The sequence below is a fragment of the Chiloscyllium punctatum genome, chromosome 37 (assembly GCF_047496795.1).
Source record: "Chiloscyllium punctatum isolate Juve2018m chromosome 37, sChiPun1.3, whole genome shotgun sequence".
In the NCBI taxonomy this organism is placed as follows: domain Eukaryota; kingdom Metazoa; phylum Chordata; class Chondrichthyes; order Orectolobiformes; family Hemiscylliidae; genus Chiloscyllium; species Chiloscyllium punctatum.
This window is the reverse complement of record NC_092775.1, coordinates 17,133,038-17,158,801: the sequence shown is the minus strand read 5'-3', so window position 1 is coordinate 17,158,801 and position 25,764 is coordinate 17,133,038. Positions and strand designations below refer to the sequence as shown.

At 42.7% G+C, this 25,764-nt stretch overlaps 1 long non-coding RNA gene across 2 annotated transcripts in view; it reads left to right on the top strand.

Moving 5' to 3' along the window:
- LOC140463219 (uncharacterized) overlaps window positions 1-25,764 on the top strand; it is a 179,262-nt gene that overhangs the window by 43,717 nt on the left and 109,781 nt on the right. The window lies entirely within an intron of this gene.

The window sequence follows — 25,764 nt, the reverse complement described above, 5'->3', positions numbered from 1 at the left end:
ATACAGTAGAAAAGTGGATTTTCCAAAGCAACTTTTCAGCTTGAAGCCTCAGGGATACACAAAAATGGGAACCTTTGGGTCTTGTGCAGACTCCTCTTTGGATGAGAGGATTTTGAGCCAATTAGGTTTTCATTTCTAATTTGCAGCTCATTTTATTTTTCTGGACTGGTAGACTCATAACTAATGTTCTGCAAGAAAAACCACAAAAGCTCCAAAGCCAGTGAGGTGACCCCATCCTGTTTCTCAGTGCAAGGTCCTGTCAGCATTAAATAGGCACTGAACATGCTAGTGATGTGGGCTAGTAGGATCAGGTACAGCTCCATCTGTACCAGCACATAGCAGTTTGAACAAGCATTCACTCATTGTATGGTGAGAGGGGTATAAGGTAAACCAAGAAAATCAGCTTAATTTATTTCCAACTTATATATTAGGCTATAAGGTTAATGTGCAAGCCAATTAAGCATTTGTCAGCCAATAGTTTTCACATTTTATTAAGTGACACTGCCTGCAAATATTGGTATACTCTCTGCCATTATTTGTACTGATTTTTGTTGGCACCATGTACAAGAAAGAGAAACAATCAAAACCAATACTGCTCATAATATATTTTTATTTCCAAAACAGAACAAAAATGGTTGGTCAGCAAGAACAGAAACTATATTAATAGGGTTTCATGAATTTGCAAATGAGCACTGAGGTTTTTTTGGGATGTATCCATGTCCTCAACAGCCAAAAGTTAGGTTTGCTGTACAAAGTCTGTATGTTGAATTGCTGCAATGCTCAGGCCCTCATTTAAGTTGGATCAATAAAGACTGTATATTAAAACCTCTGCAGGCTGGCCTGAGCTTTGCTGAACCAGTCCATTGTACTCAAACATGGTAGCAGCGCTGATACACATCTTCCATGAATGGTCTTTTCTGAAGTTTACTCAGAAGAAGCAAGAGAAAAATGATTTTTTACAAAGTGAGGCATACCCTAAAGAGACAGCAAAGTAGTTTTGACCTGTTTTACAGCCCTTTGCCGCTATTGAAGGACTGGTTCAGCCACAGCTGGGAATGTTGGAAAGCCTTCAGAGCTTTCAGAGCTTTCAAAGCCTTCAGAGCTGTCTTCATACATCTGGTGGTCTCCAGAATCACTGAGGTTTATTAGAAAGATCATGCAGTTGGGAGGAAATTATACTGGCGCTGAAATCTGTACTGAAATTAAAAATTTGCTGGAGATCACAACATGTCAGGCAGCATTCATGGAGAGAGAGCAAGCTGACATTTCATCTAAACTCAAAACATTAGCTTGCTTTCTCTTCATGGATGCTGCTTGACCTGTTGTGAACTTCCACAACTTTTGTTTTTGTCTAGTTGGGATTTCAGCTGACTTTCACATAGTCTTTGCAGTGCTCAATGCCAATCTTAATTCTAAACTGAACATTCTTGTCAATGCCACCCAATTGAACAACTGCCTTTTAAACCTGGGCTCTTTATTGATATGGTTTCAGAGTCAATTCCATTTAACAAAGCCTTTATGTCAGAGCAAGTAGTCCAATATATGATACAGGCCAAGTGAAAAACACAAGAAAGGGGTCATTGGTCAAAACACTCAGTGACCCAAACACCATTGCCTCAAGCTGGCGATGTTTGTTATGTCTGCCAAAAGGCTCATTGGAACTAGCAAACAAATGAGAACTGTTACCTTGAAATGCTGACAGGGTGCACCATAGCAAAAACACAAAGACATTGCCCAGGATGGGTGGCACCATAATTTCACACTGCCAGAATTGGTTATTTTTAATTCAACTGCAGATTTAAGTGATCTTTCAAATGGAAGCTGATTGAAATTGTCCCTGACTGGGCCAGAGTTTAGAAAATTGACTACGCACTGGAAATTGGAATGTTACAATGGTGCAAGACAACACAATTGTATCCACAGGTGATATGTATAATTGAAATCAGGAATTCTGGGCCATTGTTTGGAACATTAGAAGCTGCGTTACTTGATTTAAGCTAGATATAGGGGTATCCATGACTGTTTGAACAGACGATATGGACTGGTTTCAGTTCGTGCAACTTCAGGTGTCTAAAGTTAAGAGACTGAAGCTCATAAGATATAGGAGCAGAATTAGGCCATTCAATCCATTGTGCCTGCTCCACCATTCGATCATGGCTGGTATGTTTCTCAACCACATTCTCCTGCCTTCTCCCTGTAACCTTTGATGCCCTTACTAGTCAAGAGCCAATTTATCTCTGTCTTAAATACACCCAATGTCTTGGGGTCCACTGCCCTCTACAGCAATGAGTTTCACAGATTCTCCACCCTCTGGCTGAAGAAGTTTCTCCTCATCTCAGTTCTAAAGAGTCAACCCTTCACTCTGAGGCAGTAACCTTGGGTCCTGGTCTCTCCTACTAGTGGAAACATTTTCTTCATGTCCTCTCTATCCAGGCCTCTCATTATTCTATACATTTCAATCAGATCTCCCCTCATCTGTCTAAACTCCATCGAGTACAGATTCAGAGTCCTCTACTGCTCATCTTATAAGATGGCCTTCATCCCTGGAATCAGTCTTATAAACCTCCTTTGGACCCCCTCCAATGCCAGCAAGTCCTTCCCTTGTAAGGGGCTCCAAACTGCTCACAATATTGCAAATACTAACTAACCAGACCCTTATACGGCATCAGCAGTACATTTCTGCTTTTGTATTCTAGTCCTGTTGAAATGAATGCTGACATTGCATTGGCCTTCCTAATGGCCAACTGAATCTGTATGTTAATCTTAAGAGAATCCTGAACCAGGATTCCCTAGTCCCCTTGTCCCATGACTTGGTGTCCCAGCCAACATTTCAAAGGACAATTCAAAATTGTTCCCACCTATAATAGTCAGCAGGTTACAGAAACCCTTTATGTGGTCAGTAATAAAAGAGTTGGCAAATGGGTGTTTAATGAAATCTAGTACAGCGTATGCAGTTGATTTCTGAAGACCATAATGGAGTTGCCTTTTGTCAGGAATTCCAGTCACTATACCAGGGGCTGGTAAGTTTCAAACCAAGTACTGTATGATTGTGTTCCAGGAAGAAAATGATTCTGCTTGTTTACATTGGAATTAGGAGAAGGCAATCTATTCTTTTTGATCCCTTGAGTCTGTCCCACCATTTATTACAAACATGGCTGATCCCATTATAACATCAACACTACATTCCATTTGCTCCAAAAACCTTTTCATCAAGAATCGATTCACCTCTGCCTTAAAAATTCACAAAGATTCAGCTTGCACCGCCATTTGAGAAAAAACGTTCCAAAGACCTATGACCCTTTGACAGAAAAGGAATTCATCTCATCACTTACTATTGAAGAGTAAGCCCCAGGTTTGAACAGCGTGAGATATTATGCTGCGAAAAGGAGTCATTTCCCCTGTTATGAAACCTATTCAGTGGTCACCATTCCAAGATATGAATAGTGCTGATTTAATGTAATTTAATAAAGTGATCCAAAAGAATCTCTCCTCCATCAGTGACAGTCTGGCAAAACTCGCCAGTTGTATGCTTTTTAGTAATATTGATGCCAGTAATGGTTTCTGGAAAATTCCACTGGATTGGGAATCCAGGCCACTGACCACATTCATCGCCCATTCTGTTGCTATTGCTTCAACCCAATCTCATTTGGTATATCATCAGTCCAGGAGATATTTCAACATATTACGTCCCAATTTTTCAGAGAAACAGGGAACAATTCTTTTGAAATCATTAGCAGGATATAGGCGTTACTCACTAGGTTAGCATTCATTGAACATCCCTAATTGCCCAGAGATAAGTTGAGAGTCAACCACGTCACTGTGGGTCCAAAGTCATATGTAGGCCAACCAAGTAAGGATGGTAGATTTCCTTTCCTAAAGGACATTAGCGAATTAGATGGGATTTTTTTTCCCCTGATAATCAACAATGGTTTTGTGGTTATTAGACCTTTAATTCTGGACTTTTACTAAATTGAAATCCCACTATCTTCCAGGGCGGGATTCAAATGCAGGTTCCCAGAGCATTACCTGCGTTTTCCAATTTCTAGTCTGGCAATAATACCATGAGGCCATCACATCCCCCTGTGGCCATTTGCCACATGGACAATGGCTTAATCCATGGGACTATAAAATAGGAACGTGGTAACCCAGCAATGCAGTTTTGAGGTCTTTGCAGCAGCCAGATCTCAAATGAAATGACAAATATGAATTCAGACACATTTCTATCATGTTCTTAGGCCATATCATTGCCAGAAATGGATTACACAGCGATCTCCAGAAAATGAAGGTTATCACTTAGTTTTTGCAACCTCAGAACATTTTGGACTTTTAGCACATTGTAGACATTGGCATCCAAGTGGCTAAATTTATCTCCAAATTTGCTACCAACGTGGAACTTAAAGGGAGCTCGTACATGACAGCCAACAATGATATTGTAGTGTCGAGAATGACACTGGGAATTTAGACTAGGTGCAGATGCTGGAGATAAGAGTCAAGAGTGTGGGGCTGGAAAAGCATACAGCAGGTCAGGCAGTATGCGAGGGGCAGGAAAATCGACGTTTCGGGCAAAAGCCCTTCATCAAGCACACTGACCTCTACACCACTGAAGCCAGGCGCCAACTCGAAGACACCTCCTCCTACCGCCCCTTGACCATGACCTCACCTCCCATCACCAAACCATCATCTCCCAGACCGTACAACAGCATCATCACCTGAAGGGATCTCCCACACACAGCTTCCAATCTCATTGTTCGGGAACCTCACACCTCCCGATTCTATCTCCTACCCAAGATCCACAAGCCTGACCATCCTAGCCGATGCATTGTCTCAGCCTGCTCCTGCCCCACCAACTCATCTCCACCTACCTCGTTACTGTCCTATCCCCCCTACTCCAGGAACCCCCCACATATTTTCGGGACACCACCCACACCCTCCACCTCCTCAAAGACTTCCATTTCCCTGACCCACAATGCTTCATCTTCACCATGGGCCATCTTCACCATCCAGTCCCTTTACACCTCCATTCGCCATGACCAGGGCCTCCAAGTCTTCCGTGTCTTCCTCTCCCAACGTCCCCACCAATACCCTTCCACTGTCACTCTAATTCATTTGGTTGAACTGGTCCTCACCCTCAATAATTTCTCCTTCAAATCCTCTCTCTTCTTCCAGATGAAAGGGAGCCATGGGTACTCGCATTGTCCCCAGCTATGCCTGTCTCTTTTTTGGTTACATGGAACAGTCCATCTTCCGTAGTTACACTGGCACCATTCCCGACCTCTTCCTCTGCTTTTTGATGACTGCATCGATGCCATCTTGTGCTCCCACGAGGAGGTTGAACAGTTCATCAACTTCACCAACACAATCCACCCCGACCTTAAATTCACTTGGACCATTGCAGACACCTCCCTTCCCCTCCTGGACCTCTCCATCTCCATCAATGATGACCCGACTCAACACTGACATTTTTGACAAACCCACCGACTCGTACAGTTACATGGATGACACCTCCTCCCACCCTGCCTCCTGTATAAATGTTATCCCTTATTTCCAATTGCTCCGCCTCCGCCACATCTGCTCTCAGGAGAACCAGTTCCACCACAGAACACACCAGATGGCTTCCTTCTTTAAAGACTGCAATTTCCCCTCCCACATGGTTGACGAAGCCTTCCAGCACATCTCATCTACTCCCCGCATCTCCGCCCTCAAAACCCACCTCTCCAACCGCAACAAGGACAGAACCCTCTGGTCCTCACCTTCCACCCCACCAACCTCTGTATACATTGCATCATCCTCTGACATTTCTGCCACCTTTAAACGGACCCCACCACCAGAGATATATTTCCCTCCCTGCCCTTATCCACTTTCAATAAAGACTGTTCCCTCCGCGACGACCTGGTCAGGTCCACACCCACCAACAACCCACCCTCCCCTGCTAGCACCTTCCCCTGCCACCACCACAGGAATCGCAAAACCTGAGCCCAGATCTCCCCCCTCACCTTCATCCAAGGCCCCAAAGGAACCTTCCACATCCATCAAAGTTTCACCTGCACATCCACCAATGTCATTTAACGCATCCATTGTTCCCAATGCAGTCTCCTCTACATTGGGGAGATAGGCCGCCTACTCGCAGAATGCTTCAGAGAACATCTCCGGGACACCTGCACCAATCAACCCCACCGCCCCATGGCCAAACATTTCAATTCCCCCTCCCACTCTGCCGAGAACATGCAGGTCTTGGGCCTCCTCCATTGCCACTCCCTTACCACCCGATGCCTGGAAGAAGAACGGCTCATGTTCAATCTTGGGACTCGCCAACCCCATGGCATCAATGTGGACTTCACCACTTTTCTCAATTCCCTTCCCCCCACTTTACCCCAGTTTCAACCTTCCAGCTCAGCACAACCCTCATGACCTGTCCTATCTGTCCATCTTCCTTCCCACCTATTCACTCCACCCTCCTCTCTGATCTATCACCTTTACCCCCACCTCCATCCACCTATTGCAGTCTCAGCTACCTTCCCCCCAGCCCCACCTTCCCATTTATCTCTCCACCCCGAAGCTCCCAGCCTCATTTCTGATGAAGGGCTTTTGCCTGAAATGTCGATTCTCCTGCTCCTCAGATGCTGCCTGACCTGCTGTGCTTTTCCAGCATCACACTCTCAACTGGGAAATTAAACATCAATTCACCTCACCATAGTTTCTGGACTATTATGAGCCAAAGTTGCACACTGCAGCTGTTTCTAAATCCTTGGGACTGTTCTTATTCAACTCCAATGTGACGGCACTAGAAGCAGTTTACTTTGCGTCTTGCTTCCTAATAGAAATGAAGCAAAGGGAAGAGAAGATTGAAGTAGAGGCCTTATTAGTCACATAGGCCTGTGACACATTTTCTGGTGATTTGATGGGGCTATATTTTCAAATAGAATCTGATCATAAAGCCTTGGAAACCTTTTGAACACCAATGAGATTGACAAGATGCTCATCTGAGTCTAAACATTCAGGGTTGGTTTGATACACTACAACTATGTAACTGCACATGTCCCAGTGAAAAATAAACCACTTTATCCACAGCCACATTTCACTTATCTCCAAGTTGGAAGCTTTATTCACAATCTTCTGGTCCTCTGTCAGCATTTGCAAAATATGCTTAGCTCAATGAGCACATGCTGAAAAGTGTACAGGCTCATATATTTGCCTAGAAGAAGAACCAGACTACATTTCAACTGACAAAGTCATGCTCTGATAATATGCACAGAGACAACTCCTAACTTTCGTTCACAGTGTATTGCACTTCATTGGTCACCTCGCAGTACAGAGTGCCATGTGAAATAAAGCTTTTCAATTACATCATGGAGGCCATCTTGACTTCACCAAGTGCAGAACTTGGGTACAAAAGGTCATTGCTCAGTCAATGGAAGACTTCATCACTTCCTGACACACTTATGATCTCCATGGCCAGACACCAACAGATCTCTCAACCACCTGTCTAGGTCGTCCATGCGACATGTTGGGGATTAACTTTCTTGGCTTTAAAAGAAAGGATTATTCTGTTGTTGTTGATGGTTATCCACATGGACTGAGGTCAGCAACCTAAATACCATGAGTTTTGAGGTGGGCAAAGAATATATTTGACTACTTATGGAATCTCACACAAGGTTGACTTGGATAATGGATCTCAGTTTATGAATTAATCAACAGGGAGTTTGGTTTCACCATGTCCCAAGCTATCCACTACATTTTCAAGCCAATGGATAAGCTGAACAGGTGGTCCAGATGAGTCAAGATGTGACTGAGCCTTCCTTTACTCACTAAACTCGTGCCATCAGAGCTGCTGAAGGGCTCGTGCTTGAAGACCCAGCTTCTGGCCTGGAAACTCTGTATCAGACTGCGATATCATGACAAGGTGTGAACAATTAACAATATCAGCAAACTAAGGAGACACCATGTTTCAATTCCCAACACCAAGCTAAGTCACTATCTCCCTTGGCACCAGGAATTTGGGTGTAGTTTTTGTCAGATAATCTAAGCATAGGAAATAGGAACAGGATTAGGCCATTCAGCCCATCAAGCCTGACCCAGCATTCAATAAGAGCATGGCTGACAAATCTACCAAAATCTATCAAGCTAACAGAATAGTCCATCTAATTGTGGATTCAGTCTCATTAGAAAGACTGCACACAATAATTGACTTATTTTTATAGTACGCAACCTAGATTTTAAGAATGAAAAAATAACATAGTAGAATAAAAGTAAAATTAAGCTAATAAAATGCAAAGAGAGAAGAGGGTGTGAATATTTTAATCATCAAAGAAATGGCGCCAGTGAAAGCTGGAACTATACACTAGCTAGGTCCCTGGGCGTCATATTGCTGGATGAGACATTAACAAGTGGTTTCTTGAACCACGGCCCAGAGCTGGTGGCCCAGTCAATGGATCAGCAGCTTGGCAGCCTTTGATAGTGCCATCATCACTGGAGGTGGTCATCACTGAGGATGCACAGCCAGGAAGATGGCACCATTATGTCAAGGCACCCCAGAAAATGAGAAAACTGTCTTTCATTAAGTGGGGCCTAGGCAGGCTGGCACTGTAGATTAACTCCTGTGTCAAGTTCTAACACTGGTGTCTTGTTCACGGAGACAATTTGGAGCCTCTTTGTGAGCCCATGGGGCAGTCTTTAAGGAGGTCTCTCCCACACCAAACCCTTCGCACCCCCTTCCACCACTTCCCCCCATTCAGTGCCCCCATCAAGATTTACCTGGTGAATAGGCTGAATAGGCTGGGGCTATTTTCCTTGGAGCATGGGAGACTGAGAGATCACCAGATAGAGGTTTATAAAATCATGAGGGGCATATTTAGAGTGAATAGTCAAGGTCTTTTCCACACGGTAGGGGAATCCAAAACTAGAGGACATTGGTTTAAGATGAGATGGGAAAGATTTATAAGGGAACTAAGGAGTAACTTTTTTATACAGAGGATGGTGAATGTTTGGAATGAGTTGCCAGAGGAGGTGGTGCAGGCTGGTATAATTTGAATATTTGAAAGGCCTCTGGATGGGTATATGAATATGAAGGGTTTAAAGGGATATGGGTCAAATTCTGGCAAATGTGACTAGATTAATTTAAAATATCTGGTCGGCATGGACGAGTTGGACTGAAGGGTCTGTTTACGTGCTGTACAGATGTATGAGTCTATGACTCTATGACTATGCAAGCATTTTCCTAGATACTATGCCAATGCAAGTGGCTTCACATTTACCTCAATGTGTCTATGTTTCTCAAATTTCTGGATATTTGAAATGTTTGATTTGAGGTGAATATTTGTTTGCGTGCTTTCAGAATTATAAAGTTAAGGTTTACTTCACAGGAAAGAGGTGCATATAAATTGTGTTGATCCAGTAAAGGAGCTTTTTTCTTAAACCTCTGAGTACTCTATAACTTACATTCCACAACTGCAATTGATTGGAATGCTAACTGTACATGGTCCCACCGTTTGCCACACTACCATATTCCTGTCTCAATATTGAAGACCAATAAAGTGCTTAAATCAAATTAAGACTTAACTGAACACATGCAAAATCTTTAGACCTCCAGATACATGGACAGTGGAGAGGAGGAGCAGACATTGAGCACATATCCCTTGTTCCAGTAGGCTAAAAGAAAATAAAAGTTTTAATGTTTCTGACATTATACAGACAATTTATTTCTGATGATTTTTAAAACATTAAAGATCATTAGTGATGGTAAATTGTCTGTTCACATGATTCATTTCGTTATGGTTTCTTTCTCAGTTAATTTAATTCCCATTTTAATTTTTTCTAATTAATTAACATGCCGTTAAAAATAAGCTTATGATCTATATTTGAGAGTATGGCATACTTTGATCCTGTGGAGTTCCTTTGACCACTATTACGCTAATAAATTAACTTGCCATTTCTTGCTGTTTGACCATTTCCTGCTGCATTTGCCTGCACGTTGACAGCAACAAATAAAATGCAACTCATCATAATTAAATGTATCAAAGTAGTAGCAAACATAGTTCCACTCTCGTTTGTAAAATGTAAACTTGTGGATAGTAGTGCAAACAGTGGATTGGAAACACAACGTGTCCTCTGTCCAAATCTCTTTTCCATTCGCTTCAACACTTAATCTAGATGAAGTTATGTCCCAATTTCACCATGGAGTTAAATGGAATCATGAGTAATCTTCATGTACTACAAAATATGACATGGAAGCTTAGGTCCAGGATGGTCAGTCATTTATCTGTGAATGACAGCGGAGGGAAAGTTTGCAGAGCTGCAACCTCTCTCTCTCTCTCACGCACACACACTCTTTCTCTCTCATCGTCTCTTATCTCTCCCCACTTGTCTTCTTGTCTTTAACTTGTCTATTTATGGAAAAATGCAAGTAAGGGAAACCTTTCAGAGTATGACACTGGAAGAGGAAATTCGCTTCCTAAGATTTACAGGTCAGTGAAAAATAATCCCGAGAGTAATATTTTGTCAAGTCGGTGGTAAAAACCACTGATAATTTTGTCCTTTCAGCTAAGGCTAATAGTTGCAATTCCCATTGCAGATTGGGTTAGAAAATGCACACAAAGGAAATGGAGGTTGATATTAAAGATGTTTGAAAAGTTGCCTGCAGACAGACTACTCCATTTGTAAACTTGAAAAGGACAAATTTGAAGACATGGAAGTTTACCCTGAAGGATACAGAAGGAAATAACTTGCCTGAACTGGAATGAATAGCAAAGAGCTAATGAACTTTCAATATAATCTGTAATGTTTAAATTACTGAAAATGGCAAATGGAACATATATACTGGAACAAAGGGAAACTTTTAGTGCCTGCTAAATCTTTATGGTTGTCCAAGAGTGCATGGTTTCCATTGCATTATGTGCACATATCTGCAAGCACCTTCGCATTACAGCTATTACAAGCAGAATAGTGACAAGCAAATAACACAAATTGCTAAGAAGAGGACATTTGTTAGTCTGGCTCTTTTAGGGAGCTATGATGGATGACTGAGTGACAGATGGCTTAGGAAATCTCTCCCAGGCAGGTCGCCTCCAGACTGAAAATGTAACATCTCTATTTTCTATTCATTTGTCGGATGTGGGCATCACTGGCTGGCCAGTATTTATTACCCATCTCCAGTTGCCCTTGAGAAGGTGGTGCTCAGTTGCCTTCTTGAACTGCTGGAGTCCACCTGCTGAGGGTTGACCCACAATGTAATTCAATGGGCAAAAAGTATGGCAACTTCTGATTCTCACACTTAAAGTTCTTAATTATTCTTATTTTAAAACTACCTTATTCATGTTCAGACACTAATTCTCCTCTGCTCCACCGACAAACTAAATGGTGGGAATTTCCAATGTGTAAGTCAGTGACTACCTGGTGGTTGCAGCTCACTCAACATTTGCCTCATTTATCATGCAACTGCTTATTCACAATACAATGTCCCTGTGTGCTCCATAGCCACTATTCTCCTCAATCTTTGGTACACGCAAGTTGGCACTGACAAACCACAAGTCTCACCACATCATGCCTGTTCTCAAACTTACTCTCACACAGCTTCATCGCATTAATAGTTTAATTTGGAGCTCAGGACCCCTACAACTTGCACACATGTACGAGGTCACTTTCTGCACAAGGACACATATGCTCATTCACCTTGCACTTGCTTGATGGCTGCCAGCCTCTGTACATTTTACATTGCTTTCTTAGCCCACACTCACTGATTTCAGGACTGACTTACAGCATCCATGTGGTTCACATTGCTTTCTGAGCATATAGGGTCTTCAGGGCTCAGTTACAGGATGCCAGTCTCTGCCGTTTGTGTTATTTTTATCGCCTAGACAGAGGGGTGGGGTTGGTGGGGGAGGGGGGGGGGGCAGTGGGGGGGGGGCAGATGGAATGACATGGTGCCATGCATGAAATAGTCAAGTGGATGAATGTATCACTGAACAATACTGTGCTATCATCATGCATCAGCAGTTTGTGCAGCGAACACACTCTAGTAACTGACTATGCATAAAACTCAATGGGGGACCAGTCCTTAGGGGGCTGAAAAAAGACTATGATCAGTCAGGGATGTACCACCACAGTTGGTCAAGGCTCATCCAATTCCTGTCCAGGGGAGTGGCCATGGCTACTTGTTCCTGCCAAAGTCTGGAGATCTGTGTCTGTAAATTGGGGATTGGAACCAGGAAGGTCAGTCAAGTTGTTATAAAGGTAGCAGTCTCAGGTGGGTCAGTTTTTTTCCTGCAAGGGGAGGGATTGAGCATGAAAGAGGCAGATGGAAGAGTGATTGGTGGCAAAGTACGAGCAAGAGACATGGTGAGGTTCCCAGCTGAGTGAATAGGAAGCAAAAAGGACAGCAAAGGGAGGTCATTGCTGAGTGATACTGTGAACAATCCAGAAACTCAGCTAATCCTCTGGGGACACGGGTTCAAATCCTGCCTTGGCAAATGGTGGAAAGTGAAGAGATAAAATATATGGAATTAAGAAACCATGAAACTGTCGCCGATTGTTGGAAAAAAATATCCGGTTCACTAATGCGCTTCATGTGAGCACCCAACACAGACTGATGTGATTGTCCTCTGAAGTGGAGAGCAAGACACTCAGTTTTATCCATCGCTATGCAGTCTTAACAAAACAATGAAATTGGAAGGATCACCTGGCATCGACCTAGACATCAGAAACAACAGTGGCAGAAACAGCCCTGCTGACCCTGCAAAGATATCCCTGCTAACATCTGGGGGGCTAGTGCCAAAATTGGGAGAGCTCTCTCACAAACTAGTCAAGCAACAGCTTGACATTGTTTTATGGAATCATACTTTACAAACAATGTCTCAAACATCACCATCACCATCTCTGGATATGTCCTGTCCCACCAGCAGGTCACACCCAGCAGACATGGCAGCACAATAGTATGCAGTTAGGAGGGTGTTGCCCTGGGAATCCTCAATGTTGTCTCGGGACCCCATGAAGTCTCATGGCATCAGATTAAACAATGGCAAGGAAGCCTCCTGTTGTTTACCACTTACTGCCTTCCCTCTGCTGATGAAACAGTACTCCCCCATGTTGAACAATACTTGGACAAAGCAGTGAGTGTGGCAAGGATGCAAAACGTACTCTGGCTGGAGGATTTCAATGTCCACCATCAGGAGTGGCTCAGCAGCAGCACCACTGATCGAACTGGTCGGGTCTTAAAGGACATAGCTGCTAGCCCGGGTCTGTGGCAGGTAGAAGGAAAAATATACTTGAACCTCACCCTTACCAGTCTTTTTAATGCTGACTCATCTGTCCAAAAACTGCCTTGCTATGCACCACCCCATTAACCAAAACCATCAGCTTCCTGTCCACAAAGCACAGTGTCAAGGATTATTCTGGGCTTGTGGCATTTGAAGCTTTGCTTGAAATAAAGGCCTGAAAGCTGGAGGTCCCAACAGTGAGGAGTGTTTTCACATCTTCTCAAGAAAGGCCCTCCATCACTCGGTTACCTGATCAATATGGTGAAGAGCAAATGGGAAATTCTGTACCCAAAGCCAGTAATGCAATGTTGAGTCGTGCCCGAAATTATGATTAAGCCATTGGAATGACAAAGGTTTTGAACTGATATTTCAGTCTGATCTCAGAATTTCCATAATTTTAGAGAAAAGCTGCGTGCCAGGTTTGATGTAGGCGCACAATGTTTATATGGGAGATACATAGGAGTCAAATGTCTGTCTGAAATTCCAGAAGAATACTTATTCAAATTTCCATCACCTACATAGCTTATTTTGTGTTGAAGCCAGCAATGTTTACTTGATCTGGCAGAAGGAGACTGTGATGTACAACTACCATCATTTTTAGCATGATATTTGAACAAGTCACATGGTAGAAACTTATCCAAATTTTATTTGTTCCAGAGAGCATGATTGATAATGGACTGTGTATTGTGTAAGGCAGACTTCTAAAACACTCTATGGGGGGAAAAAATCCCATTATAATGCCTCAAATTTACATTTACTGCTTTCAAGAAAAGTGTGACAGCAGACTGCCTTGAAGAGAAACATTGCTTCTCTGTTGCTGCACATTATCTAATTTGAAAATGACTTGATAAATCTGATTTGTGTATGATTCGTCATGCTCCTTTGAAAGGACTTCAAAACATGCACAGGCACATTTACAATGTTCTGATACATTACAGATACAATGTCAATCGAGTGCTAAAACCTATTCAAGGAGAAATTAATAAGGAAGAATTATTCTAAACATTGTTTTTCCATTACAGTATAATGTTCCACAATTGTTATTTGTTATCATGTTAACATATCATTATACAATTTACTACATTGCAATTACAATGTCCTTAAATACTTCCTCATGTTGTCACACAATCATTTTAGCAATGTATCATATTTCAATATCCTGACACCATAACACTCATGTACCTAATTATTAGACGGCCTAAATGTAATTACGTACTTTCAATTCAGAACAAAAATGGACCACAATATTCAAACAGATTTAAAACAATGACATGGAGCATCTTTGCTCTACAGGAGCTGTTCTCTTTACACAATGTGTTATTTGTAGATAATCAGCTCTGTTGCTGCCCAGCAATATTTCTGTTTATACTGTCAGAGTTTCACAAACTAAACGAAGTTTAACCTCCTTAATTTTCAATCTATTGTCAATGACAAACTTTTGGTTAAGAGGCTTCAGGCAAATTTCTTGCAAGGGAACACTCTCTGGATATTAAGCCTATTCACTGTCATGTAGTCATGTTATTTAATGTGCAGGGCAGGACTGACTGGGGACAGCTGGATTCACTTATTTTCTACTAAATCTGTGGTCACATATGGAGTGTAATAACATTTTTTTTTAAAATGTAAGCTTGGAAGAAAAAAAATAGTATTCTTGGCCCATCAAATAAATCCCTGCCAGGCTCTGTACAATATGCCTTACAATGAACTTAACCCAACCCATTCGATCTCCTGAGGAGACAATATGCTACGTGCAAAACCGCCACAGCCCAGATTTTCTGATGGTCAGATAATCATTTCTGAAGTGTAGATGGGAGTTGCTTGTGGGGGACCTGTGGAATTCTCCATCTCAGCAGACTCCAAAGAAATTGCTCAGAAAATTGAAGATTCCTCTACACCTGGAACCCTCCAAAATTATCCATTTAAATCAGAGAATGTGGAAGATTCTGCTGCAGTTATGTAAATAGTTACTCAGGCAAGGTCAGACTATTAAATACTAAATCTAACTCCTCAGTAACTTTTCATCTAACTGCCAATTTACCTCACACATGTAGTTAACTACATATACCAGACAGTAAGATGGACATCCCAAACTCTGATGTGACACCCTTCCCCTGTGACCCAGCACCATCCTGTCAACAGGACCAGACAAATCTTCTTCCCTTTCAAACCAGATGTTAAATTCAATGGATTGTGATGCTGCTAACTAGGATGCCTTGGGTCATTAATGATTCCTCTCATTTTACACAATACCATGTCTAATATAATCAGCTGTCTCATTGTTTCCAAAACATACTGCTCGAAGAAATAACCTCAAGGCCTCCCATGAAGTCCTCGTCCAACTGATTGCTGCTAACCTAATGTTTTCCACTCTTTCAGTAGATTAAAGTCACCCATTCTCATACACTGTCTCCTATATTGTGGTTACTGATACTGACGAAACCCACTAGTGACTACTTCCCCTTACTCATTTCCACCCTAATTGATTCTACGTCCTAATCTCCTGAACCAAGTTCATTTCGAACTAAAAGACTGTAAAATATAGGAGCACAACCAGATCATTTGGCCCATCAAATCTGCTTCACGATTTGATCAGGGCTGATTTGTTTCTCAACACCACTCTCTTGCTTTCTCCCTATAATGTTTGATCCTCTTACTATTCAAGAAACTATTTAACTCTGTCTTAAAGACAATCAGTGACAGCCTCCACAGCCCACTGCAGCAATGAGTTCCAAGATTGACCAACCTCTGGCTGAAGAAATTCCTCCTCATCTCAGATCAAAAGGTTAGTCCCTTTACTTTGAGGCTGTACCCTCGGGTCCTAGTCTCTTCTATGAGTGGAAACATCTTCTCCACATTCACTCTCTCCAGGCCTGTGAGTATTCTGTAAGCCTCAATGAGATCTGCCCTTGTCCTTCTAAATTCTAGCGAGTACAGACCAAGAGTCCTCAACCGCCCCTCATATGATAAGCACTTCATCTCTGGGACCATTCTTGTAAACCTCCTCTGGAGTACCTGTCCCTCCACCTACCTTTGTCCAAAGTTAGCAACAATGCCCTTAGTTTATTCACCCAGATTGATGATGTATAAAGTGAAAAGTTATGGTCCCAACACAGAACCCTGTGGAACTCTCTATGACTCTAGTTGAATCAGCTTGATTTTATCAACAGGAGGTTACATCTGACAAATCTGTTAGAATTCTTTGAGGAGGTAATGAAGAAGTTAGACAAAAGAGTGCCAGTGGACATAATCTGTTTGGATTTCCAGAAGGCTTTAATATGGTGCCCCATAGGAGACTCCTAAGTAACCCAGGAGCTCACGGGGTTAGGAGAAAGGTCTGGCAAGGATAGAAGTTTGGCTGACTGGGTGCTGGGGATTTCCACCGTGAAGACTGGTGCAAAGTACCAATTCAATTCCTGGCTATTTTTGTTCCCCATTACTACTTCTCCAGCCTTGTCTTCCAGTCATCCAATGTCCATTCTTAACTCTCTCTTAAACTTATAGATATCTAAAAAAATTCTTAAAATTAGATTAGATTACTTACAGTGTGGAAACAGGCCCTTCGGCCCAACAGGTCCACACCGCCCTGATGAAGCGTAACCCACCCATACCCCTACATCTACATCCACCCCTTACCTAACACTACGGGCAATTTAGCATGGCCAATTCACCTGACCTGCACATCTTTGGACTGTGGGAGGAAACCGGAGCACCCGGAGGAAACCCACGCAGACACGGGGAGAATGTGCAAACTCCACACAGTCAGTCGCCTGAGGTGGGAATTGAACCCGGGTCTCTGGCGCCGTGAGGCAGCAGTGCTAACCACTGTGCTACCGTGCCGCCCTTGAAATCTTCTTTTATATTACTAGCCATCTTACCCCTAAAATTCATCTCCTCTCTCTTTATTGCTTTTTTTAGTTGTCCTCTGCTGGTTTTTAAAGGCTACCCAATCTTTTGGTTTCCTACTAATCTTCATATTATACATTTTTTCTTTTATTTTCATACTAGTCCTGACCTCCTTTGACAACCATGGTTGCCTCGCCCTCCCCTGAGTGTGTTTATTCTTCCTTGGCCTGAATTTCTGCTCTGCCTCCCAAATTACTCCATGAAGCTCCTGCCAACGTTGCTTCACTGTCTGTCCTGCTGGGCTCCCTTTCCAATCAACTGTGGCCAGCTCCTCCCTCATGTCTTTAGCTATCCGTACTCAATTGAATGACCATTATATTTGATTCCAGCTTCTCCTTCTCAAACCGAAGGATGAATTTTATCATTTATGGTCACTGCTCCCCAATCCCCACATCCCGGGTTCCTTTATCTGAAACTCCTTAATCAAGTCTGCCTCATCCAAATTCAGATTTGCTCATTCCCTTGCAGGCTTTACCTCAAGTTGTTCAATGAAAAAATCATCTCATAGACATTCCACAAATTCATTTCCCTGAGATCTGCTACCAGTCTGATTTTTCCAGTCCACCTGCGTATTGGAGCCACCCATGATTATTGTAATAAGACCTCCCTTATATGCCATTCTAGCCTCTGATGTATTTCTGCCCCACATCCAGACTACAACTAGGAGGCCTGTACACAACTCCCATCATGTTTTCCTTTGCAGTTCCTCAATTCTATTCACACAAATTCCATACTTTCCAACCGTACGCCACTTCTTGCTATTGATTTAACTTTGTTTCTCACAAATAAGGCAACCCCACTCCCCCCTTCTGACCATTTGCCGTGCTTTTTAATAGGACACGCTACCTTGGATATTTAGTTCCCAGCCTTGATCCCCTTGCAGCTACATCTCTGTGATACCCACAACATCCTAAAGTGTGGTGTTGATGAAGAGTTTATGCATGAAACATCGACTCTCCTACTCCTCGGCTGCTGCCTGACCAGCTGTGCTTTTCCAGCACACACCTTTTGACTCTGATCACCAGCATCCGAGGTCCCCACTTTCACCCACAACATCATACCTGCCAGTTTCAATCTGCACTACAGACACATTTACCTTGTTTCATATACTGTGAGCATTTACGTTTAATGCCCTCAGCCTTGTGTTGACTACCTCCCTTCCCATTGTTGTCCCACTATCTCCTGTGCCTGAAGTTAGATTGCTGACCCTGCCCATACTCTCTTTCAATTTCTTGTTCTGGAAACTTTAATAACCTCTCCTGAGTTCTGCCAGCACCCCAAACCCTTAACTACATTAAAAAACTTGTCCCCAACTTACTTAGCCTTTCCACTAGGATCCTGATCCCCTACCGTTTCAGATGGAGTCCATCCTCATGGTACAGATCCCTCTTGGTCTAATGCCTGATGCCAGTGGAACCCTTATTTCCTGCAGTTAGCTATGTGTTTTCTAAACCAAAAATGCCATCCTTCATTAACAATGCTACCCCTCCACCCTTATCTAGCTTCCTAGCTTTCTTGATGATATAGACCTTTTCATATTCAGGACCCTAATCCTTGTCCTCTAATCGCCCTGTCTCTGTGATGGCTGTCAGGTTATATTCATTTATTTAAATGTGTGCTATCAATTCATATACTTTGTAATGAATGCTATGCACGTTCAGATACAGAGTCCATAGTTCTGTCTCTTTGTTGTCTTTGCAACTTTTAATCTTGATTGTTAACATATTCTTAGATGTTTTCTGTTTGTTTTTCCTGTTGTTTTCAGGCCCTCATTTTCCATATTAATATTCTCCTCTCTTACTTGGCTCTTCTCTTTGACACCTCTTTCTGCATTTGATCCCATGTCCCCATTATTTTGTTGACGAACTCTCTCTACCTCTTTCAATATGGGATTTGTGGGTACACTGGCCTTAGTATCGTTCAGGTGTAGGTTGGCTCAATGCCACAGCCCCCATTTCCCTTAGTTCTGGTGCTAGTCACCCACCAACTGGAACCTATTTTCCCATGCCAGTCTTTGAGTCACATGTTTATCTCAAACTTTATGCACTCTTTGGCAATATGGACGTGGTTTAGGGAGTAATCCTAAGATTATAATCTTTGATCTTCTGCATTTCTATTTTGTGCCTGGCTCCTCAACCTCTTTGCAGAGTCTTTTTCCTAGTTCTACTTAGGTTAGTGGTATCTACATGCAACAGAACTACTGGATCTTTCCCCTCCCAACACAATTTTCTTTTCCAGCCCTGAGCAGATTTTCACAGCGCCAGAGATCCTGGTTCAATTCCTGACTCAGGCAACTGACTGTGTGGAGTTTGTACGTTCTCCCCGTGTCTGCGTGGGTTTCCTCCATGTGCTCCGGTTTCCTCCCACAGTCACAAAGATGTGCAGGCCAGGTGAATTGGCCATGCTAAATTGCCCATTGTGTTAGGTAAAGGGGTAAATGTAGGGGAATGGGTGGGTTACGCTTCGGCAGGTCGGTGTGGACTTGTTGGGCCAAAGGGCCTGTTTCCACACTGTAAGTAATCTAATCAAATCTAATCTAATTAGATGTCCTGAACCTTGGTAATGAACAGAAAATACAATTGCAAACCAATGTTCCAGCTTGGTGAACATACCCACAACAACTGCAGCCAGCACCCAAGCTACAAATCTTCACACAAACCTTGAACTGTCTATAATTGTGTTCTTTGCAACAGAGTTTGGTGTCAATCACCCTGACTATATTATCACTATTACTATTATTTCCTTGTTGGTTCCCCTCCCCCCAACAACTTGAATGGATGTCAAGACTGCAGTGCATTCGTCAGTTTGCTCATCCAAACTTTCATTGCCTGCTCTTATCCAAACAGGGTGAGGGAATCTTAGACCTGTTGGACTATTGCAAAGGCTGATGTTCCTGCACTCTTGGTTCCCCTACCTCCTTCATTCTCAGTCACACCTCCTCCCGCTTACTGCTGACCAAATCAAAAGACACGATCCTAAGAGGTGTGACTATCTCTGGTACAAAGAATCTCGGCAATCTTCCCTCTCTTCGATCTATCACAGTATATGTAGTCAGCTTCCAGCTCATAATCTCTGAGTCAGAGCTACTTAAGCTTCAGACATTTACTACAGAGGTTTGCCCTGGATCATGATGGTATTCAGGAGCTCCCATATGCTGCAGCCTTGACACATCACCTGAAATACTATCCTTCATGAGTATTAATTAGAAATTATGTTATTCATTTAATTATACTATTATTCATATATTTTATGAGGTTTACTACCATCAAAACATATTAAAATATAATAGAAATGTTCCTAAACATTTACCAGACATTCAACAAACACCTCGCACCTTCTCTGTAGTACAGCAAGAACCAATTATAGGAGCAATGTACAAACACAACCTTAACCCTAACCCTAACCCTAACCCTAAGGAAGTTTGTAAAAAGAAAGGTTTAAGCTGGTGTTTCGATGCTGTGTGAAGGCTTCCAAACAGCAGCCTGTGCACTTCACTCAAATGGTCATAAAGTGGAGTTAAAGCAGGACAGAGACTGAAGAACTCAGGCAGACAAACTGATTGATTTTGAGGTTTAGCTGTCTTAACTCTGCTTACAATTCCACATATTCCCAGTGTGACTTCGACCCTGAGAGCAGTTACCTCCTCAGAACAGGATGTGCTGCTCAGAACTCTGTAATATCGGATAAGACAGGGAGTATCTGGCACCCTCTAGATTACTTCATTTCCCAGCCTCCTTTATTTTTTACAGCCATTCTTGACAGCTTTCTCCAAATAGTTTGGGAGCTGTGAGAACTCTGTCCGATGCAGGCTGCGTTATTAGATTCGTAGCTCTTTGAAGCTGATTAAACCCATGGAGTAAAGCATTACTTCTTGCAATGGAGATCGTTTTGACTTATTATTTAATTACTTTTGATGGAAACTGATAATACTTTCCACTGACAAGAAGGAAGACAATATTGATACCACAAGTTTATCTCCAAATGCATTACACTGAAGAAGTTGTAGGCATTTTCTAATCAACCTGTTCAGAGATTTTATTGCTCACCTCTTGAGCGCAAGGAACTTGAAATCAGGCATCCCAGCTCAGAGGTAGGGACATTACCATTGCATCACAAGAGCTCCCTCTGAGTAAGCTGTAAGGTTTCAAAACTTCCCATTTAATGTTTAAAGGGGAGAACAATTGCACAGTGCTTCAGGTATTAGATTGTAAGGAAAAAAGACATGTATTTACACAATGCTGTTCACAAACATCAGCTTTCTCAAAGCATTGACGCTTTACCCCTATTGAAATGTAGGAAACACAGCAGCCAAGTGTACGCTGAGCAAACTCCTACCATCAGCAATTTGATAGCAACCAAACTATGTGGCCTTGACATTTGTGTCCAGGCTGACTATGCAGAGATAGAAGAGCTGAGACTGGTCAATTCCCAAGGAATGTAATAAGTTGAAAGGTAAAGATGAAAAAGCAGAAAACTGCACTGACCCCCCTTACTATCTTCATTTTCTATTTCTCATTCATAACAATGTATGTCACTTAATCACCTGCATTCACCCCCCATCATGGGACCTCATGCTCACTGTGCCAATCTATGCCCATGTATCTAACCCCAGGCCCTTATGCCTCCCAATCCCACCTATGAGCACTCACTTATTCCATACAGATCTTTTATTTCCACTCGAGGGATTATATGGGCCTTACTTTAATGACTCATCTAAAAAATAGCATCGCCAACAGCAGTTCGTAATTCACTGAATACTAGCCTTGATGCTCAGTTCCTAAAGAGGGACTCAAAGCAGGAATCTTCGAAGAGATGAGAGTGTTACCAACTGAGGCAGAACTAATGTACATGCAATCAAACATTTAGCTTATTTCTTTGCTTCTGTTGTTTATTCATACCTTTGTTCCTCCTAACTGATACGCCAGAGACGATTCAAAACAATCTGTACATGTGTACACTGTCTAGTCCCATTTATAATCTGAATACAACAATCAAGAATCTCAAGTCTAAAGTTTTCTGAAGCTTTCAGCTACCTTTTTTGGAGTTAGGATTAGGTTTTATTGTCACTGAAATACAGGCATACAGTGAAAAGTTTACAATGTCACCCCTAATGATATCATCTTAGGTACAAAGTATTTGCGTAGAAATCTTCGATACAAGAAGAGAAATGAAGAAGAAAGGAAGTTGCATTACCTTATTGTGATTCATAGTATAAGTTAGAAATAAGACGCAGTTAAAAGGACAAATATTACAGTCAGATAAACAGATTACAGATAAACATTACATTGCAGTAGATAAACACAGGGGCTTCCCTGTGTGGTCTGACCAACCTCGCAAGCTGCTGACCATCCACACTAGATCCCAGTCAGTCCAGTTCAACAAACATCTCTGGTCCACTCCACATCTCCAATCAAATATGCTCTGGTTCTCAGCTGCTCCACGCCACTCCAGGCCTTCAGCTCGCTCCACTCCAGCTCCCAGCTGCTCCACCCTGCTCCAGACCTCCAGCTCACTCCACTCCAGCTGCTCCACGCCACTCCAGACCTCCAGCTCACTCCACTCCAGTTCCCAGCAGCTCCACCCTGCTCCAGACCTCCAGCCCACTCCACTCCAGTTCCCAGCAGCTCCACCCTGCTCCAGACCTCCAGCTCACTCCACTCCAGCTCCCAGCAGCTCCACCCTGCTCCAGACCTCCAGCTCACTCCACTCCAGTTCCCAGCAGCTCCATGCTGCTCCAGGCCTCCAGCTCGCTCCACTCCAGCTCCCAGCTGCTCCAGGCCTCCAGCCTGCCCGCTCTACTCCTGCTCTCAGCTACTCCGTACCGCTCCGAGCCTCCAGTCTGCTTTGCTCCAACACTCAGCTGTTGGAGCTATTCTGATAGTTAAGCGTTTAAATGAGTCATTGACTTGGTGGTTCTCTTTGGAAAGCTTTCTTTGATCTCTATGATCACCAGCTGAGATCACAGATCAAAACATTGTAATCTGCTTAGGGCCTGCATATACTCAAGGACTCATATTGTCTTTTCTTTAGCATTGGGGCAGCTGAACTACATGTTTTCATGCCGACCAATGGGTTTCATGGTAGTTCAGGATAACATCAGAATTAGCCGAAAGGATTTTCTTTCTAATTATCTCTGGCAGGAGTCTAGTTTTCAATGGTAGTGAAGATGAGTTCATAGAGAACCACATCTCACTTCAAAGAGTTAAATCAAATAAGGGAGTCACAGTCTTCAGTAAAGGACACAGAAATAATTTTGGAAGCATGACTGAAGTTTATTTTGCCCAAAAGTATTTGCAAGATCTATAGGAGGCCCTAGGGTTATCAGGTTCAAGGCTTAAAGATCGTTTCCTCATGGAGTTAGGAGAGGATCTCTTTGACACAATCTAGTTGAAGTCTCAAATCGGATGATACTTATTTGAAGTTTAAGGCTTTAATCTATCAAGGATTGACATGGAACAAGGTTTATGCAGCTGATAATTAAAGAAGTCTCAAGATCCTGACAGTATCTATTTAAAAAGAGTCAGCTGAGGAATTTGTATCATCTTTCACCAATAATTTTAAAAAAACCTTCTTGGAATCTGATAATATCCCAATAGAACAGTGTTATGCATCTTTATTTTAAAACCAGTCAGAGATTTATCATTTTTTGTCAACCTATGATTCATATCTAATATAGGGTAGACAAATAAGGGAATGTTTGGAAGAACAGGTTAGAATTAAAGAGATCTAGCATGGATTTGGAAGGCTGGCTTGTACCTCAATCAAGTAATGTGCAATATACTCGAGATTTAGATTCTCAAAGATGCTGTCAATAACATGTTGTTAGCTCCTTATTTACCTAGCCCTGGTCTACTGCTTTCTCCATCAAGCCTTTACCTCAGGCGGAACCTGATTCAAAATGAAGGTGCAAGCTGAGGCAATAAAATTCTACTGAGTGCAGGACCTGAGCAAAATGCCTTCTTCCAACTTGCTCACAAAAGTGACTCGAGTCAAGAACGGTCATATTGGACTGGACACCTTAACTCTGTTTTTCTCTCCACAGATGCAGCCAGACCTGCCGAATTCTCCAGCATGTCTGTTTTTCATTCCACCCTTGTCAAGGGCTACGCTAATATTTCTGCAGACTGATTTTGAATCTAACTCCTTTCAAGTTCAGCTGATATCCTTTACAGTCATAGAGATGTACAGCATGGAAACAGACCCCTCAGTCTAACCTGTCCATGCCGACCATTTATCCCAACCCAATCTAGACCCACCTGCCAGCACCTGGCCCATATCCCTCCAAACCCTTCCTGTTCATATACCCATCCAAATGCCTCATAAATGTTGCAATTGTACCAGGCTCCACCACATCCATTGGCAGCTCATTCCATACACGTACCACCCTCTGCGTGAAAAGGTTGCCCCTTAGGTCTCTTTTATATCTTTCCCCTCTCACCCTAAACCTATGCCCTCTAGTTCGGGACTCCCCGACCCCAGGGAAAAGACTTTGTTGATTTATCCTATCCATGCCCCTCATAATTTTGTAAACCTCTATAAAGTCACCCCTTAGCCTCCGATGCTCCAGGGAAAACAGCCCCAGCCTGTTCAGCCCCTCACTGTAGCTCAGATCCTCCAACCCTGGCAACATCTTTGTAAATCTTTTCTGAACCCTTTCAAGTTTCACAATATCTTTCCAATAGGAAGGAGACCAGAATTGGATGAAATATTCCAGCAGTGGCCTAACCAATGTCCTGTACAGCCGCAACATGACCTCCCAACTCCTGTACTCAATACTCTGACCAATAAAGGAAAGCATACCAAACACCTTCTTCACTATCCTATCTACCTGCGACTCCACTTTCAAGGAGCTATGAACCTGCACTCCAAGGTCTCTTTGTTCAGCAACAGTCCCTAGGACCTTACCATTAAGTGTATAAGTTCTAAGATTTGCTTTCCTAAAATGCAGCACCTCGCACTTATCTGAATTAAATTTATCTGCGACTTACTTTTCTGGATGATGTCTTGGTCCACATAATCTAATCCCTTCAGAACCCTAAAAACTAAAATTATGTCAGTAGTTTAAAGAAGCCTGAGAAATGCTTTATTTTTTCACTGCAGGAAGGTAAAGAAATGTTCTTGTATAGGTTTCAGGTTTATGAAGGTGAATAGTGATACATTGTGGATTTCCTCCGGGTGCTCTGGTTTCCTCCCACAGTCCAAAGATATTTTTGTGGTTCTGTTCACCGAGCTGGGAATTTGTCTTGCAAACGTTTCGTCCCCTGTCTAGGTGACATCCTCAATGCTTGGGAGCCTCCTGTGAAGCGCTTCTGTGCTGTTTCCTCTGGCATTTATAGTGGCCTGTCTCTGCCGCTTCCAGTTGTCAGCAGAGACAGGCCACTATAAATGCCAGAGGAAACAGCACAGAAGCGCTTCACAGGAGGCTCCCAAGCATTGAGGATGTCACCTAGACAGGGGACGAAACGTTTGCAAGACAAATTCCCAGCTCGGCGAACAGAACCACAACAACGAGCACCCGAGCTACAAATCTTCTACCAAACTTTGTCCAAAGATGTGCAGGTTAAGTGGATTGGCCATGAAAAGTGCAGGGTTATAGGGATAGGGTAGGGGGGTG